We start from the raw sequence: 16,528 nt of genomic DNA, 5'->3' as shown, positions 1-16,528 counted from the left end.
CTTGAGTTCTAGTGTGAAGCTTTTGAAATATTTGTTTATTTGCATATGTTGCATAATGCAGGGAGGCTCACGTTTACCCTGTCTGCTGCACTCCAGGAGCCATGTGTGCCCGGCGGTAATTATGGAGATGAATTATGAGATTCGGCTCTAAATCCACGTTTTTTTCTGCCTAATGGAAACTCTGCTGTCTTCAATCATTGCTCAGAGCCAACTTTGAGCAAAACCGCCTCAGCAGGACGCTGCACGTGAGATTTAATGCACTCAGACATGTAATGAAGAAAAAGCACTTCCCAAATGAGTTTTGTGAAGTGAGAACTACGAGATTATCGTACATGATAAACAGACGTCTTATGCATCACATGAACTGACGTATGCACCTGCACTGGGTGTGGGGTCAGTCAAGTGCTTTTTAGAGATATTGGAGAACCTGTTTACAAATCAAAATGATACATATATATATATATATAATTTTTTTTTTTTTTTTTTTTTTTTTTTTATAAAAATCTTTTGTAATCAATCTTTTGATCAGTATTAAAAAGTATTAATTACATATACACACACATATATATATATAATGTAATTAATACTTTTTAATACTGATCAAAAGATTGATTACAAAAGATTTTTATATATATATAAAAAAAAAAATCTTAATGTATCCAAGGATCCTATGAAGGTAAAACAGTAGCAAAACTCGAGAGCATGTAAATGTGAATTTGAGAACTTGTACAATAAATATTCGTACTTGTACATGAACATTTACACTCACAGCTCCAATGTGAAAACCTGTAAAATAAAAATCTGAAGTTGAATGTTGAAATTTGCACTCGCAAACAATAGTCACAAACCTGTATTCTGAATCTGAAGCTGCAGACAAGTAGACACAAATGTGTAAAATGCCATTCACAGAACTACAACGACAGACACAAACTTGTAATATATATTTTGCGTTTAATCTTACATTCACATTCGCGGTACTTCCTCAATTAGGCACTTGCAGCTTCTCAAATCTGTCACTGCAATTTCAAATTTCGCGCCTTGACTTTTGCTACTCTTTTCGCGATATATCAGGTGCAAAACTAACTTGTGCACTTGAAACTCAGAGGCGGTGAGAGAGAAAGGGGGGCGGGAGGAGGGGGGGTCAAAGGAGCCGTTTTATTGGTTGGCACCTAGCCAATGAAATGGGAGTTCGATGATGTCACGAAACCCGCGTGCACTGAAACACTAACATGGCTTAATGCATTAGACTGATATTAAAATAAATAAACGAAATTATCAAACTCAGTAGACACAATGCTAATGCATACTACAGAAAAGCAGATGAGCACAGAATATGACGTAAAACATATGACGTATGCCATATATATATATGCCCTATGGTATATATACCATAGACTGTAAAAGACACACACACACACACGTACGTATATATATATATATAATTTATTTATGTTTTGTTTGTTTTTGTGTGTCCAACAGTTAGGCTAGGGTGAATATTTAAAACATTTACATTTTTCCAAAGCGACTTACATTGCATATTAAGGTATACATTTTACATTCTTATCAGATAATTTAGGTGCATTTTCATATTGCAATGGAATTGGCACATATACATATATATATAAATATATATATATATATATATATATATATATATAGGCTATATATATATATATATATGAAGAGTTCAGATGCAAAAGCCTCTAAATGCCATTTGAAATTTTCTTATAGAATGATCATTTTTATCAAGCTTGTATATTTAAGTTCAGTAATTTCACTTAAATGATAATTAATAGGTAATCTTCACTGCCATTTAAGTGAAATTATTGAATTTAAATATACGAGCATCTGAACTCTTCATATATATATATATATATATATATATATATATATATATGCAAATGTGTGTTCAGTGCAAATAAACTTGCTGCCTATGTTTTATTAATAAAGTAACAAATTATGTGTTTTTTTTTATTGTTTTTAATTTTTATTTTATAACTGTTGGTCCATTAAGCCTCATTAAGCGTTTTCTTGGGTTTCGAGGAAAACGTACAATTAAACGCGTTGCGTTCATATTCTGTGCTCAATTTTTTTCTGTATAGGCTATGCTTTATGGTGTTTCCTGTTTGGTCTTTTAATACCACTGTCTCAGTTAAACGCGTTGCGTTCATATTCTGTAAAACTATTCCAGTAAAACTAATGATATTTCATAAAAATATTTTCCAAGCGTTTTAAAAAATAGCTGATACATATGCATACAAATGTTTGCATTGTGGCTGGCGTTGTTCATTGGTGAGGCATCGACCAATAAAATGACTTCATTCCGACCCCAGCCCCGCCCCCGACTCTGCTCTCTCAAGTCTGCATTTACAAGTGCACGAGTGAGTTTTGCTACAGGCATATCGCAAAAAGAGTAGCAAAAGTCAAAGCGCTAGGATTTGAAGTTGTACTGCCAGATATGAGAGGTTGTGAGTGCCGACTTGTGGTTGTACAACGAAACTGAACTAAAGCACAAAGATAAATGTGTAGTACATAATTGTGCCTGTCATTTTGTTTATGTAAATGACACTTTACACATTTGTAACTATTAATCTGCAACTTCGAATTCAAAACACAGGTGTTCTGAGTATTGTCTGTGTGTGCAAATCGATAGATGCAGCTTTTCACATCAGAGCTGCAAGTATAAATTTCAACTTACAAATACAAATATTAATTTTACAAGTTCTCACATTCAAATTAGCAAGCTCTCGAGTTTTGCTACTGTTTTACCTTCATAGATCCTGACAAAAAATAATAATATTTGTATCAGTTTCCACAGAAATATTAAGCGGCAACTGTTTTCTGCTGTGATGTTTCTTGAGAAGCAAATCAGCATTTTATAATGATTTCTGAAGGATCATGTGACACTGAAGACTGGAGAAATGACTGTTTAAAATTCAGCTTTGCAATCACAGGAATAAAGTACATTTGAAAGTATACTAAAATAGTCATTTTAAATTGTAATATTTCAACATATTATGTTTTTTACTTTGTTTTATCAAATGCTACCTTGGTGAACATAAGAGGTTTATTTCAAAAACATTTAAAAAAAAAATTCACCAATCCTAAACTTTTGAATTGGATTGGCTCTAAACACAGTAGATAAATTTGAGTGTAAAGACATGTTTTATTACTTTGCATATTCTATGATAAATACTTTAAATGAATTAATGATGATCAAAATTTTCCTCAAATACTTATGTATGGACCCGGTTTCATAGACAGGGCTTCTCTTAAACCAGGATTAGGATTTAGTTAAATTAGGACATTAGTGTATGTGTGTGTTTATTTATATATATATATATATATATATATATATATATATATATATATATATATATATATATATATATATATATATATAATTTTTTTTTTTTTTTTTTTTTTACGTTACTTAGAAAAGATTTGAGACAAAACATGGCACTGGCATATTTTAAAATAATTTAGTTTTCAGTAAAAACAGCTCAAACGTGCATTTTAGTCTGGGACTAGGATTAAGCCTTGTCTGTGAACCCGGCCAATGATGCACTAACTCAACGGCCTCAAACTCAGTAGAGTTCAGCTCTAACCACCTGATCCAGCTAATCAAGGTCTTCACTTCAGGATTACTAGAAACTGCCAAGCAGGTTTGGTTAGTTGGTGCTAAATAAAGGGTTGTGGCCCTCCAGGAAATGAGGGCGGGTACGTTTACACGACAACGATGTAGTAGGCCTACTAAAAATAGAAAAGTTTTTCCTTCGCGTTCATACGACAAACAATGTTGTCAAAATGATCAAAACGACTAAAAACTCTGTATTGTGCATACCAGGCCAGTAGTTGGTGATGTCACTTTGTAAAGAAACACTACATAATAGGCACACATGACGTCATCGTTTACGGTTTACCTTTACGGACGAGAACGGTATCGTTTTCAAAAGCTTGCTCTTTGAATCCTGTTTTCAAAAGTTTGTGTTTTCAGGCCCCCAAAACGCTGTTGTTGTGTAAATAAACGGCCAAAACGCATGCCGTGTAATGTCGTGTAAATGAGCTTGCAGAAGAGCTAATAAGATAATGAGAGATGGCACAGTTTGGGTCAAAGGTGAGGAATGTGTCTGGATGTAGCCATAGAGAAACCATTGAAGCTGGTCTTTATATAAACTGTAAAGCTTTGGGAAGGGTCGGTGCACAGACAATGACAGTGTGGTAATTATGCAGTCATTAGTGTATCAATCAGGAACATATTTTATTTGCATTCACCTTTTTGTATTTTTTACAGTGCTTGCAAGACGAGCTACACTGTCCTCTTTTATTTTATCTTGCCCACAATTTTCTGCAATTAATTCAGCCTGAACCACTTAACCTATAGACTATCTTTTTGTTGATATTTTTAGCCTAAAGGGCAAGTAGATCAAAAATTTTAAAAAAGCAGGTAAAGGAAGGTTATTTACTCTGTTGTTTAGCTCCTGTCAGAATGACGTATGAGGTGCCGCTGTGACCTTTCTGCTCTGCTGGAGCAAACTTATATTTTGCCAGCCTTGTTAATTCACTGTCTTGTTGTCCCCCAAGAATAGGCAGAAACGTCACCATTAATTAATGAGTTTCGTGAGGAGAAATATGGGTCATAGTCTCTGAGAAAGTGAGCAGTTAAAGGAATATTCACCTAAAAATGACAATTCTATCATCATTTATTTACCCTCACATTTTTCCAAACCTGTATTACTTTCTTTGTTCTTTAAAACACAAAAGGTGAATCCCAGGCCACTCTATATTCAATATAATAAAAGCAAATGAGAGCAAAAAAAGCACCATGTGACTAATGAAGCCTATGACCGTTTTGTGTGAAGAACAGACTGAAATTTTGTTCAAATTCACTCTAGTTCTCTTTGCAGCATTCATGAGAGTGAAAAAATGTATGCACCCTTTGATGGAAATAAATGTTGTGATGTTATTTCTGTCAAGTGGTGCATACATTTTTGGTCAAGATCTTGTATTGACAATGCATGAGACAAGCACTTAGTAAAGTCTATTCCAGCACATGCCAAAGACTTTCTATGAATTTAAGGTCTGGACTCAGAGGTGCCAATTCATGTGTGGAAATGATTCTTCATGCTCCCTCCCAACCATTCTTTCACAATTTGAGCCTGATGAATCTTGACATTGTCATCCTGGAATATGGCCATGATTTGTCTTCCTACATGGTTGTTTAAGAAATGAAAAGCTACACACACTACACACTCAAGAACTGTTGCCAAACATGTAACATGCTAGAAACATAATAATCACTGCAATAATGATCCAGTCACATAGTCTCACAAAGTATTTGCCTATTTAAATCCAAACAGCACATTGTAGTTCACAAGCCTAGTCTGAATGAATCATTCACAAATTGGACTGACCTTTATTTGTCAAATTGATTTGGAGAGGATTTTATCAGAAGATATAAGAACTACTTTCTTTCTTTACTTCTACTTTTTTTTTTTTTTTGCTGTTGCTTTTGTGTTTTTCGAGGAAGTCATGGCCTAATGGTTAGAGAGTCAGACTGGTAACCCGAAAGTTGCGGGATCGATTCTCAATACCGACAGGAAATGACTGAGGTGCCCTTGAGCAAGGCACCTAACCCCCAATCGCTCCCTGGGTGCCACAGCAAAAAAAAAAAAAAAAAAAAATGCCTGACCGCTTCTCAGGGTGTGTTAGTCCATGGTTTGCAGTGTGTGTGTATGTGTGTGCACTACTACTCACTGCTCCTAATGTGTGTGCACTAACTTGGATGGGTTAAATGCAGAGGACTAATTCTGAGTATGTCACATTCACATTCAGTCACATTCACATGTGACTTTCACTTTTTAAAGCTTGACAGGCCCAGTTATTTCACCTATTTTGAAAAGAATGGCCTGAATGGCCTTCAGATATTTACCTATGGAAGAAAGAAAGTCTGGAACGACATGAGCGAGAAAATGCTGACAGCTTTTCATTGAACTATTCTACTTGTATGTGTGCGTATCATCATATTGTTTGATGTGAGTGAGAAAGAGCGGTCCAACAGGTTTGCGTAGATCGGAAAATCGTTTGGCGTAGATTAAAGCAAAGAATGCAAGAAACAAAGAAAGCAATGCTGCAGTTTCTGGCACTTGCAGAGAACACGCAGGAGTGGACAAATGTAACACTTTGCAGTACATTCAACTGTAATTTCCTTTCTGCCAATCTGACATGCCACATCTCTCTCTCTCTCTCTCTCTCTCTCGTTCTCGTTCTCCCAGTCTCAATTCATCTCTTGTCTTTAAAAAGCAATTCGGGTTACAACAGGTAAATGGGTCACTGAAGTCGGATCTCCCTCCTGCTCTGACGCACATGTACACTCAGACTCCTACGCTATGATCAGCGGGCCCCATGGAGCACAGACTCAACAGAACCCACTGGCGTCTGATGACTTTGAGTAGGCAGTGTGAACACGTGATTGCTGACCGCGGTAAGAACAGCGTTTCTGAGTTTGTGTTAACTAACGACCTCTTATTTCCCAAGATAATGAGTCTCCAATGTGAGCGCTGAGCTCACTGCACAGACCGTTAACACAAAACTATTTAATATAAAATAATTTGCATAATTTTGGTTTTATGCATTTATATAATAATACAAATAAGCCATTGTGCTTCATTAGATTTCCATGGCCCTCTTTCAAAGTTAATCTGTCCTCGTTTCCCATTTGACAATTTTATCTGGGAAATACACAGCAAATTGCGGTCTCACAGGACGGTCTGACTTTGCTCTGTCTGCTTTGTAGCATTTAGTCCATGTCTGTTATAGATTATGAAAGGAGTCTCGTGTTTACCAAGGCTGCATTTATTTGATCAAAAATACAGCAAAAACGGTAATATTGTGAAATGTTATTACAATTAAAGAATTTTTCTATTTAATATACTTTAAAATGTTATTTATTTTCTGTGATGGCTAAGTCTTCTGTGTCACATTTAATATGCTGAATATCTTATCAATGTTGAAAAAAATTGTGATGATTCATATATTTTAATTATTTTAATTTAATTCTTAATATTGTTTTCAGGATGTCACTTTTGATCAATTTAATGCTTCCTTTCTAAATAAAATATGAATAGTAGTGTACCTAAATGTCGATAAAATTAATCCGATCACATGCTCTCTAGGAATAGAATATTGTATATAACTATTTGTAAACTGTAAGATACGTTTTTTGTTTTTTTTGTTTTTTATGAATCAAGAAAACTTCTAATGTGTCGACACAGGGGGAAAAAGCTGGAAGTGAGCAAGATGTTGCACCAGGATAAACACCGTTTTGAAAGTATTACCATTATACGCATTAACACAAGACTAGTGTGATACAATTGCTGACTTTGTTTCAATTAAAGATATTTGAACTCCTGTAAATGACCGTTTTAAGCACATACTGTAAAGGGCCCGTTTGATCAGTTACTCATAGCGATTAGATCCGTAATGCATAACCAGAAGTTAATCAACATATCCGCTACATTTATGATGCTGAAATCTGCATTATGAAATACATGTTCAAGCTTGACATTTCTACAGAATGTCTTGCCCCATCGACTCCCATGGTATTGCGCATTACTGTAAATGTGTTTTTTGTTTTGTTTTTATAAACTGCGGTCAAATCTAAATTTTTATGTGGCAGTGAACCTGCACTCTTAGAAAAAATGTTTAATGTGGTTCTATATAGTTCTTGACTTAATTTTTAAGAACCCTTTATGCCAAAAAGGTTCTATATAATGGAACGCTGGGTGGAGCAAGAGGAGAAACATTAACAATGCATTAATGGTGTACAGAATAGGACAGAAGATCTTATGGTGTAAGTTCAGCCCTCAAGCACACTCATTGAGAACTGAATTAACAAAAACTGGAAAATAATTGCCGCTGGCTCAAAGAGCAATTTAGGTGACAAATGAATGTGCTGTAAGATTTCTTTCCCCCTGGCTTCCAGACTATCAAGGAACTCTTTTAATTTTGGAGCCATTGCATCATTAGACGGTTTCATTTAAAGCTTTGACATGTGCGAAACTGTCTAAATACATTTTCTTCAGTGTAAATGTTCTTTGTGCTCTATTTTGCTATTTATAAAGTCATTTCTTTTTTGTTCATTTTTAGAGCAATTCAGAGTTTGCTTATAGGGTGCATAATGAAATGTGTGACTGATGTCTGAGATATACTTTGTGCGTGTTTCAGGTATATTCTACGACGTTATGGTAACAAAATGTCCCCATGAAGATAGCAATATCTGAAATCCTTGTCCTTCTGGGGACATATTATTGGTCCCCATGAGCAAAACAGCTTATAAATCATACAAGTAATGTTTTTTGAAAATGTAAAACTGCAGCAAGTTTTCTGTGATGAATAGGTTTAGGGTTAGGGGATTGAATATGCAGTTTGAACAGTATGAAAATCATTGTGTATTGAAAGTCCCCATAAAACGAAAACCCAGTGTGTGTGTGTGTGTGTGTGTGTGTGTGTGCAGGTTTGTTTCCACTAATGTAATTAGATTTCACCCTGTGTTCTGATAAATATATTTATTCACAAGCCGTGCCAATGTTTGTTTGCATTTGCATGCATGTGCCTGCATGTTTTTATATGGATATGAAGCCTTGACTCTATAACCTCTATCAGAAGGGAACAGATGGAATAAAAATTGCCTTGACTTGAATCTCCCTCTTTATTCACATCGAATTCTCTCAGCATCAGCTCAGATCTTTGTGTCAACATCTGCTGGATCGATGGATGCTGCTCGATACTAAGACACGTTTGTCAAATCTGATATATTTCTGTCATATTAACTGTTGGTCTGAGCTTCCTGACGATGTTATGAGGATGAATTGCTTTAAGATTAATCCCTTTGTTGAATCGCTTGGTTGTCATTTAGGATGAATTGCTTTGTTTTGGATGAATCACTTTGATGTATTCCTCATTTAGGTTGCTTTGGATATGGAAATGTGAATGCATGAATCTGGGGAGGGGCTATAGGTTTGGTCAACCAATAGAAGACAAGGAAGTGTTTGTCACAGAAATGATACACCATAGCTTCAAATCTGGTCATTTATTTACACTTCTTCACCACAATTGCATTTTTTCATGATTTGTTGGTAATTTGTGATTTTTAGAAGAAAAGAAAAAACAATGTTTTGAAACAAGTTTAATTTTGCAGTTCAATTCGACGACCAGATAGTGATCCAGAAGTGACACACTTCATAGATTCACTAATTTGTGTACTCATTTTTCTGAAAGCATCATAAAATGTGAGCATAAATGTTAGTGAGAATCCCAATCAACCTTCAGAGTAATTGAACTAGTGTCTAATAGACTCTTTTGAGCTGAACTGTCATGGTCACTCTGCCCTCGGGTTTGCCTCATTGGTTCCACTGTAAATCCAGTGAATCGGAATGTTCCAGATTAGCCTTCTGCCTGTTGTTGATATCATGGCTTTTCTTCTTCTTTTAGAAACAGCGTCACTGTAGGGGCTCTCGCACCCCTGATGGGATTTACTGCTAGATTGGACACTTTGTATGCAAAATTGTTTGTTACTAAAATGGGGCAGTTGGGGCCATGCGATATATCATTATTAGCTCAGTCTTTCTCTCTCATAGTCAAACACACATGCACACATCTTATTTCTGCTCTATTAATTGCTTGCACATCTCTATGTAGGTACTGTGATTCATTATTGTTGGAAAGTGTGACAGCTACATAAAGGTTCCTTTTTTGCTAGTGGCCCATGGACATACTAATTTTCCTTTTTTTTTTTATCTTGCCTTTATGGACTTTTCTCATGTGTATTCTTTCACTACCAGGTCTGATTTATTGAACATCTCAATTTATTATTGACATTTAATATTAATTTTGTTAGGGCTGCTGGTTTTTTGGATTCGGTGGCCTTTGGTTGTTTGTGTTCCTGTGCTAGGGACAAATTAAAGACCTTGAACAAGTGAACTGTTCCTTAGTTACAATCATTATGTTGGCTTGACAAAGCTTATTATTCTTAGCAAAAATGTAAACAGTATCTCCTAGGGCTTTCAAGCTACAGCCACCGAACTCGGGTTAATTCATGCTAACAACATGTTAAAATCATGTTAGCAACATGAAAATGTATAGCGATGCGTTAAAACATGATAGCAACACGCTAATTGATGTTATCAAGGTGTTAGAAAATGTTAGCAACATGCTAATTCATGTTAGAAACCTGTTAAAAATGTTAGCAAAACATGCTAATTCATGCTAGCATTCTTGTGTTAAAACGTTAATTCATGCAAAATTCTTTCTTTCTTGTCATAGTAATATAACGTGTAATAAGGGAACTGTAAAATAAAGTGTTACCTAATAATTAAATAATGATAATATAGAAATGTTTACACGTGTATTTCGAAATGTATCTGAATGTGGTTTTGAATGTGCGTTTGTCATTCGGATCACCACCGACTCCATTTACATATGTATTTAGCGATCACTTGTGATCAAAAACTGATGTTAAAGGGATAGTTCACTTTGAAATTAAATTTTGGTATGTTTTAGCTTACCTCAAGGGTATCCAAGATGTAGGTGTCTTTTTTTCCGCAGTAGTTTCAATTTTGATATTTTTAGGTCAAACCGTTATTGTCTCAGTCATTTCATGCAGGTCTATGGTCACTGTCTCAAAGAGCATGCACAAAGTCCAAATTAAAACAATTCCCCATCGTCCAAATGATCTGAGGGCGCGGGCGGGTATAGATATATACACTAGACGTCGCCTTGGCTACTGCAGTTCATTGGAATGAAACCGTAGCCAAGGCGACATCTAGTGTATATATCTATACCCGCCCGCGCCCTCAGATCATTTGGGCACGCGGCTGTGTTCAAGAGGTAACAACGATATAAATACTGTTCGTTTTCTCACACAAACCGCTCGTTTCGTGTCTTAGGCCATCAATGTGTACTTACGATGGGGAATTGTTTAATTTGGACGATGGGGAATTGTTTTAATTTGGACTTTGTGCATGCTCTTTGAGACAGTGACCATAGACCTGCATTAAATGACTGACAGACAAGAACGGTTTGACCTAAAAATATCAAAATTGAAACTACTGCGGAAAAAAAGACACCTACATCTTGGATGCCCTTGAGGTAAGCTAAAACATACCAAAATTTTATTTCAAAGTGAACTATCCCTTTAATACAAGGTGTAAATTTTGGCTGTTGCATTGATCTTCATATTTTGATGACCTGTAGTTTACATCAACCATCAAACCCACAATTTTATAGTCGTTCCTCTAATTTGAAGACTAGATAATAAGTGTTGGTGTCACATGACCTTTCGTTCTAAGAGTGGCAACCTCTGCTTTCATTCTTGAGCATTCTTGGTTTAAGCAGAACATGTCCAGTCCTGTAGCAGCTTCGAGCTGTGATAAATGAGTTAAATTATAATTAAATTAAATCAATTTAATTAAAGAAAGGATAATGCATCTCCTTACTCCCCCAGTGTCGACACTGATGGACAGAAGTGGACAGAAAATTGCTGCAGGTGTGCGTGTATGAGTTGAACGAATATCTGTGGAAATTGTTTGTAAAACATTCTTGCTTAAATTTGCATTGAATTTGCATAATTGTTTAACAAATAATTTACACAGAAATTCATTCTTGATGAATGAGGCTCCTTGACTTGGGAAAGTGCTATTGTTAACATGTCGAAAAGACTTCAGCGTTTGCGATTCCACTTTGCATGCACTTCAAAAGGATGAGGACTTGTGCTGGAATTGATATGGAGACATTGATGCCATCGTATCATCGTATCAAATGCTGAGGAAGCCTCCGGAGCTGAAATTCACATACACTGTAAAAAATGATTGATGCAAAAAGTTGTACAAATGAGGAAATACATGTTGGCTCAACATAATGGTTGTGACAAAAACGAAAAATATGTTTGGCCAATGATTGCATGATTTCCATGACTGAACTACAAAATATTCATCAAGAGAAAATAAATAATTGTGTTCACAGAATGTTTAACGTTGCACAAAAAATATTATGTTGGCCGAGCAAGAGGGAACAGCGTCAATCGTCTGAGCATGCGCAAAGAAGTTCTACCACACAGCAAAATCTCTGGTGTTAAGGACTCTTAGAGTAAAGAGTTAATTTTCTGGTGTTGAATTTCAAGGGATTAACACTGCTAGTGTAAACCGCACTCTCTGGCTGGTGTAAATTTGTAGAGTTACTAAATTTACACTGAGAGAGTGTTATTAGTTACATCCGGGACATTTACGCGCTGGGCGCGACGAAACGACCTGAAACTTTTTTCACTGACGCCATTTTCTTTGATTCGCGAAGCAAGGCATACGAGGAGGGAAAACGCAGATGTTAAGTGTTTTATCGCATTTATATATGCATTTTATTACATTATTTATGTGCTGTGAATGGCTAAACTGTTCTCAGAGAGGCATTTTCGTTGACGCGCGATGCTGAGCAGACCAGGATGAGGTTGCTTTTAAACAGAGAAACGACGAAAGTAAGTGTTTTATCTAATTTACAATATGTATTTTATAACATATTGATTTATAGAGAAATTTAAATGCTCTGCGTGCTTAAACGAGCCGAAACCTTTCTCAAAGGCGACATCTTTGACTCAATACGCAGCTGACGACGAGAAGGTTTTCTTGAAACGTTAACAGGGAAAACACCGAAAGTAAGTTAAGAGTTTTTAACCTAATTTACAACATGTATTTCATGGCATTAATATTGTTTTATAACGATATTTATGTGATGTGCGCCTAAACCTTTCTCACAGAAAAACTTAACTGCCCTGCATATTTGACTCGTGACGCAGTGCAGACACGGAGTTTGCTTTTAAAGGTGACAACACAGAGTAAGTGTTTTAACTCATTTACAATACGTATTTTACAATGTTATTTTGTTTTATGACAATATTTGTGATGTGCAAATATCATAATGTATTCATCCTCAAACTATCTTTTACTCTCGTTTGCCAGCACACCTATCTTAACTGAAACCTAACGTTAACTGAAAAACAAATTTTCTTAGAATGTGTAACTTAAGTAATTCATTAAGATTAAATGTTTATGAAAATGTATTTATCAGATTAAATTTTGGTTGATGTTTGGATTCTTTCATGTTTAAATGTATTGATTTTGCTATTTGTGTTTGCTAGTGAGGGTCAGATTTTACAGATAATATATGAGATAATGTGCATAAACATAAAAAATAATCATTGTTGCTATTTGGTATAACTAGATTTTTTGTGTTTCATACCACTCATTTTGAATTTGTCCAGTCAAATTACTTTACAAAAGTATCCCCCCCCCCCCCCCCCTTTTCCTTAAATAAAATTAGTTTTCAAACCAATTGTTTTCATGATCTGACTGCTAGATGTTTTCTTGCTTTTTAATTTTAGACTCAACTGACTGGGAAATCTCTGCCCATCACCTGCCTCCAACATCACAAAGTCACAAGAAAGGGAACAAGATTCTTCCATCAGACTATTTTTTAGTGAGATTTCTTAAGGTGCGTGTCTAAATGTATTCCTAAAGGGTTAGTTCACCTACAAATGGAAATTATGTCATTACTTCCCCTCATCCCGTTCCAAACATGTAAGACTTTCTTTCATCTTCACAACACAAATGAGGATATTTTTAATGAAATCTGAGAGCTTCCTGTCCCTCCATTGACAGTCCACGCAAATACCACTTTCAAGCCCCAGAAAGGTGTAAAGGTACATCATTAAAGTACTCCATGCGACTCCAGTGGTTTAACATACATTTTATTAAACTACACAAGTGCTGTGTTTGCAGCAACAAAACATTTACCACTTAATTTATAAAATATTAATTTCCAACATGCGTTGTTAAGTGAGCGTGCATCGAAGATTAATAATTTGTAAAAAAAAAAAGTTTTTTTGTTTTTTCGTGCAAACAAAGCACTCTCTAAAAAAATTAAGGTTAAACCACTTGAGTCACATGGATTACTTATGGTTTCCTTTATACCTTTCTGTGGCTTTGGAGGTGATAGTTGAATAGGCTGTCGATGAAGGGACAGAAATTTCTTAGATTTTATAAAAAAAATATCTTAAGTGTTCCGAAGATGAGCAAAACTCTTACTGGTTTGGAACAACATAAGGGTGAATAATTAATGACAGAATTTACATTTTTGGATGAATTAAGTCTATAATTTACTTAGTAAATCAGTAAATTTAAATAAATAAATTCAAGTCTTAATCTAACCAAAATAGTTTATTGTTTGAGTCACGAAAGTCTAAGATGATTGAACTTTTTCCACCATAAACTTGCTGTATTTATAAAACACAAATAGTATTAATTGTAATTGGTCTGGCTTTGTGTTGTCTAGGGAACCAGCAGTCCAGGATTTTGAGAAAGTTGGATCTGCACAGCCTTTCCTGCTCTGTGAAACAACTAGGCACAACTTTACTGTTAGCAACTGGACACTGATCCACTCATATCCTGCAACTGTTTTTCATCTGTTGAATGTTGTTGCTGTACTGTTGCAAAGTCGAAGGTATTGACTCAACTTCACTGACACAGGACTTACATTCACTGACATGTACAGGACTTGAAGTATTAGATAGACCATTTGATGAGCAGCTTTCATATAATTCTGATGACAGAAATGGCTTTGCCTTCATTTATTTTAAAAGTTATCCTATGATGTAAAGGGACTTGTTCGTTAATAAAAACTAGTTTGTTAAAACAACTGTTTGCATTTTGCCTTTATTTTTAACTTTATAATGAACAGAATTCAACTATGATCCCAGACTAAGGTTACATTTTAACTTTCTGGATTGTTTTGATGTGCATTCAATGTTATCAATAGGTTAAATGCTTTGCTTTTATTTCTGAAAAGATTCCTTTTGTCAAAAAGCACCTCTTATAAATACAAACTCAATTCGAGTCAAAATTAACAGTCCTGAAATGTATAAATTGATTCCCAATAGTATTACAAATCAATACAGATCAATTCTACAAGAGTTGCATTTTATGTTAAACTTTACATCTTATGTAGTGTTAATATGGCAACAACTCGGTAGTGTTCAAAGAAAAACACACATTTGGTGTTAAATTTTGACACTACACACTGGTATTGGGTAAATTCAACACTAACAAGCAGAATCACTGAAGGAGAAAATCACAAATTGTAAGTTACCATTATGGAGATGGGTGTTTGCTTTTGTTGGGCTCTTGACCATGTTTGACTGAGTTTCATTTTGTAAAGCAGATATTTGTTTTTCCAGTACAGCTATTGACTAAGAGTGATATGCCATGCTATTTTATTAGCATGACAGGCAAGTTCATTTGGATTTAAAAAAATACATAAAATGTACTTAATCAGAGCATAATGTGTAATTTATTTGAAATAACGAAAAATAGTCTTTTAGGCCAACATGAAATATTTAATTAATACAACATTTTATTTCAATTTGAGTCTGCTTGTTGGCCCAACAAGCTATGTTTAGTCAACAGAAAATATTTAATTGACACAACATTCTATTTCAAGTTCAGTCTACATGCAGGGGTAGTCAGCGCAACTTAAATTGGGCCAACTAAAAATTTTAGGTGCAACGGGTCACTAGAAATTTTTATGTTGGAGAGGCATATTTTTTTTTACAGTGTATGGAAATGGGCGTTTCCAACACACGCTGTAAGTGATAGACCAATCACAGCAGACTGGGCCCTCTGACCAATCAGAGCAGAGTAGACTCACGGAAAGGAGGGGTTTAGAGAGACTGAATCTTAAAAAACAGTTTTCAGACTCTTTGAGAAATGAGGTGATATGCAATGAATATTATGAGAAGTGTTTTTTGACCTTGGATGCATGTGAACCTATGTAATCTTGTTTCCGCGACTAAATATAAAAAATGAAAAAGGTAAATATCTTTTTATCTCACAATTCCAACTTTTTTTCTTGCAATTCAGACTTCTTTTCTCAGAATTCTGACTATATAACTTGCAATTGCGAGAGAAAAAAAAGTCTGAATTTGCGAGAAGTCGCAAAAATATATTTTATTCTGTGGCAGAAACAAGCTTCCATAGTAGGAGACTCCAAAACAAAATTAGGAACCTTTAAAATAGCATAATTGGGGAAATTTAAATGAAAACGTAACTTAAAATATAAAAATAAAAGGTCTTTTAAATTAATAAATAATATATATATATATATATATATATATATATATATATATATATATATATATATATATATATATATATATAACTACACTGATGTGGAAAGGATAAAACTTCCAAATATTAAAATTTTTATGCAAAATGCAGCCTTGCAGCACAATGTACCATGGTATTACCATTTTTTGAACGGGATACCATGGTAGCATATTTTTGGACATGCACCAAGGTAATTGTATTCTTTTGAATTACCTTGTCGATGATTATGGTAATCATTCAGTATCATTATATCAAAATAGTATTGGAATCTAATACCGTGCCACCATAGCACTTTTTTGTACAGGAAATGTCATTATAAA

The 16,528-nt window shown here is 34.9% G+C and overlaps 1 long non-coding RNA gene across 1 annotated transcript; it reads left to right on the top strand.

Moving 5' to 3' along the window:
- The first annotated feature begins 11,879 nt into the window (after positions 1-11,879).
- LOC307144347 lies at positions 11,880-14,735 on the top strand. The gene is made up of 5 exons (XR_013818730.1): positions 11,880-12,526; positions 12,630-12,703; positions 12,806-12,883; positions 13,430-13,539; positions 14,380-14,735. It is a non-coding gene; the product is annotated as an uncharacterized lncRNA (long non-coding RNA).
- The last annotated feature ends 1,793 nt before the right edge of the window (positions 14,736-16,528 follow it).

The sequence above is a fragment of the Squalius cephalus genome, assembly GCF_949319135.1.
Source record: "Squalius cephalus genome assembly, chromosome: 17".
NCBI lineage: Eukaryota > Metazoa > Chordata > Actinopteri > Cypriniformes > Leuciscidae > Squalius > Squalius cephalus.
The sequence above is the reverse complement of the archived record's forward strand: the minus strand, read 5'-3'. Positions and strand labels throughout refer to the sequence as shown.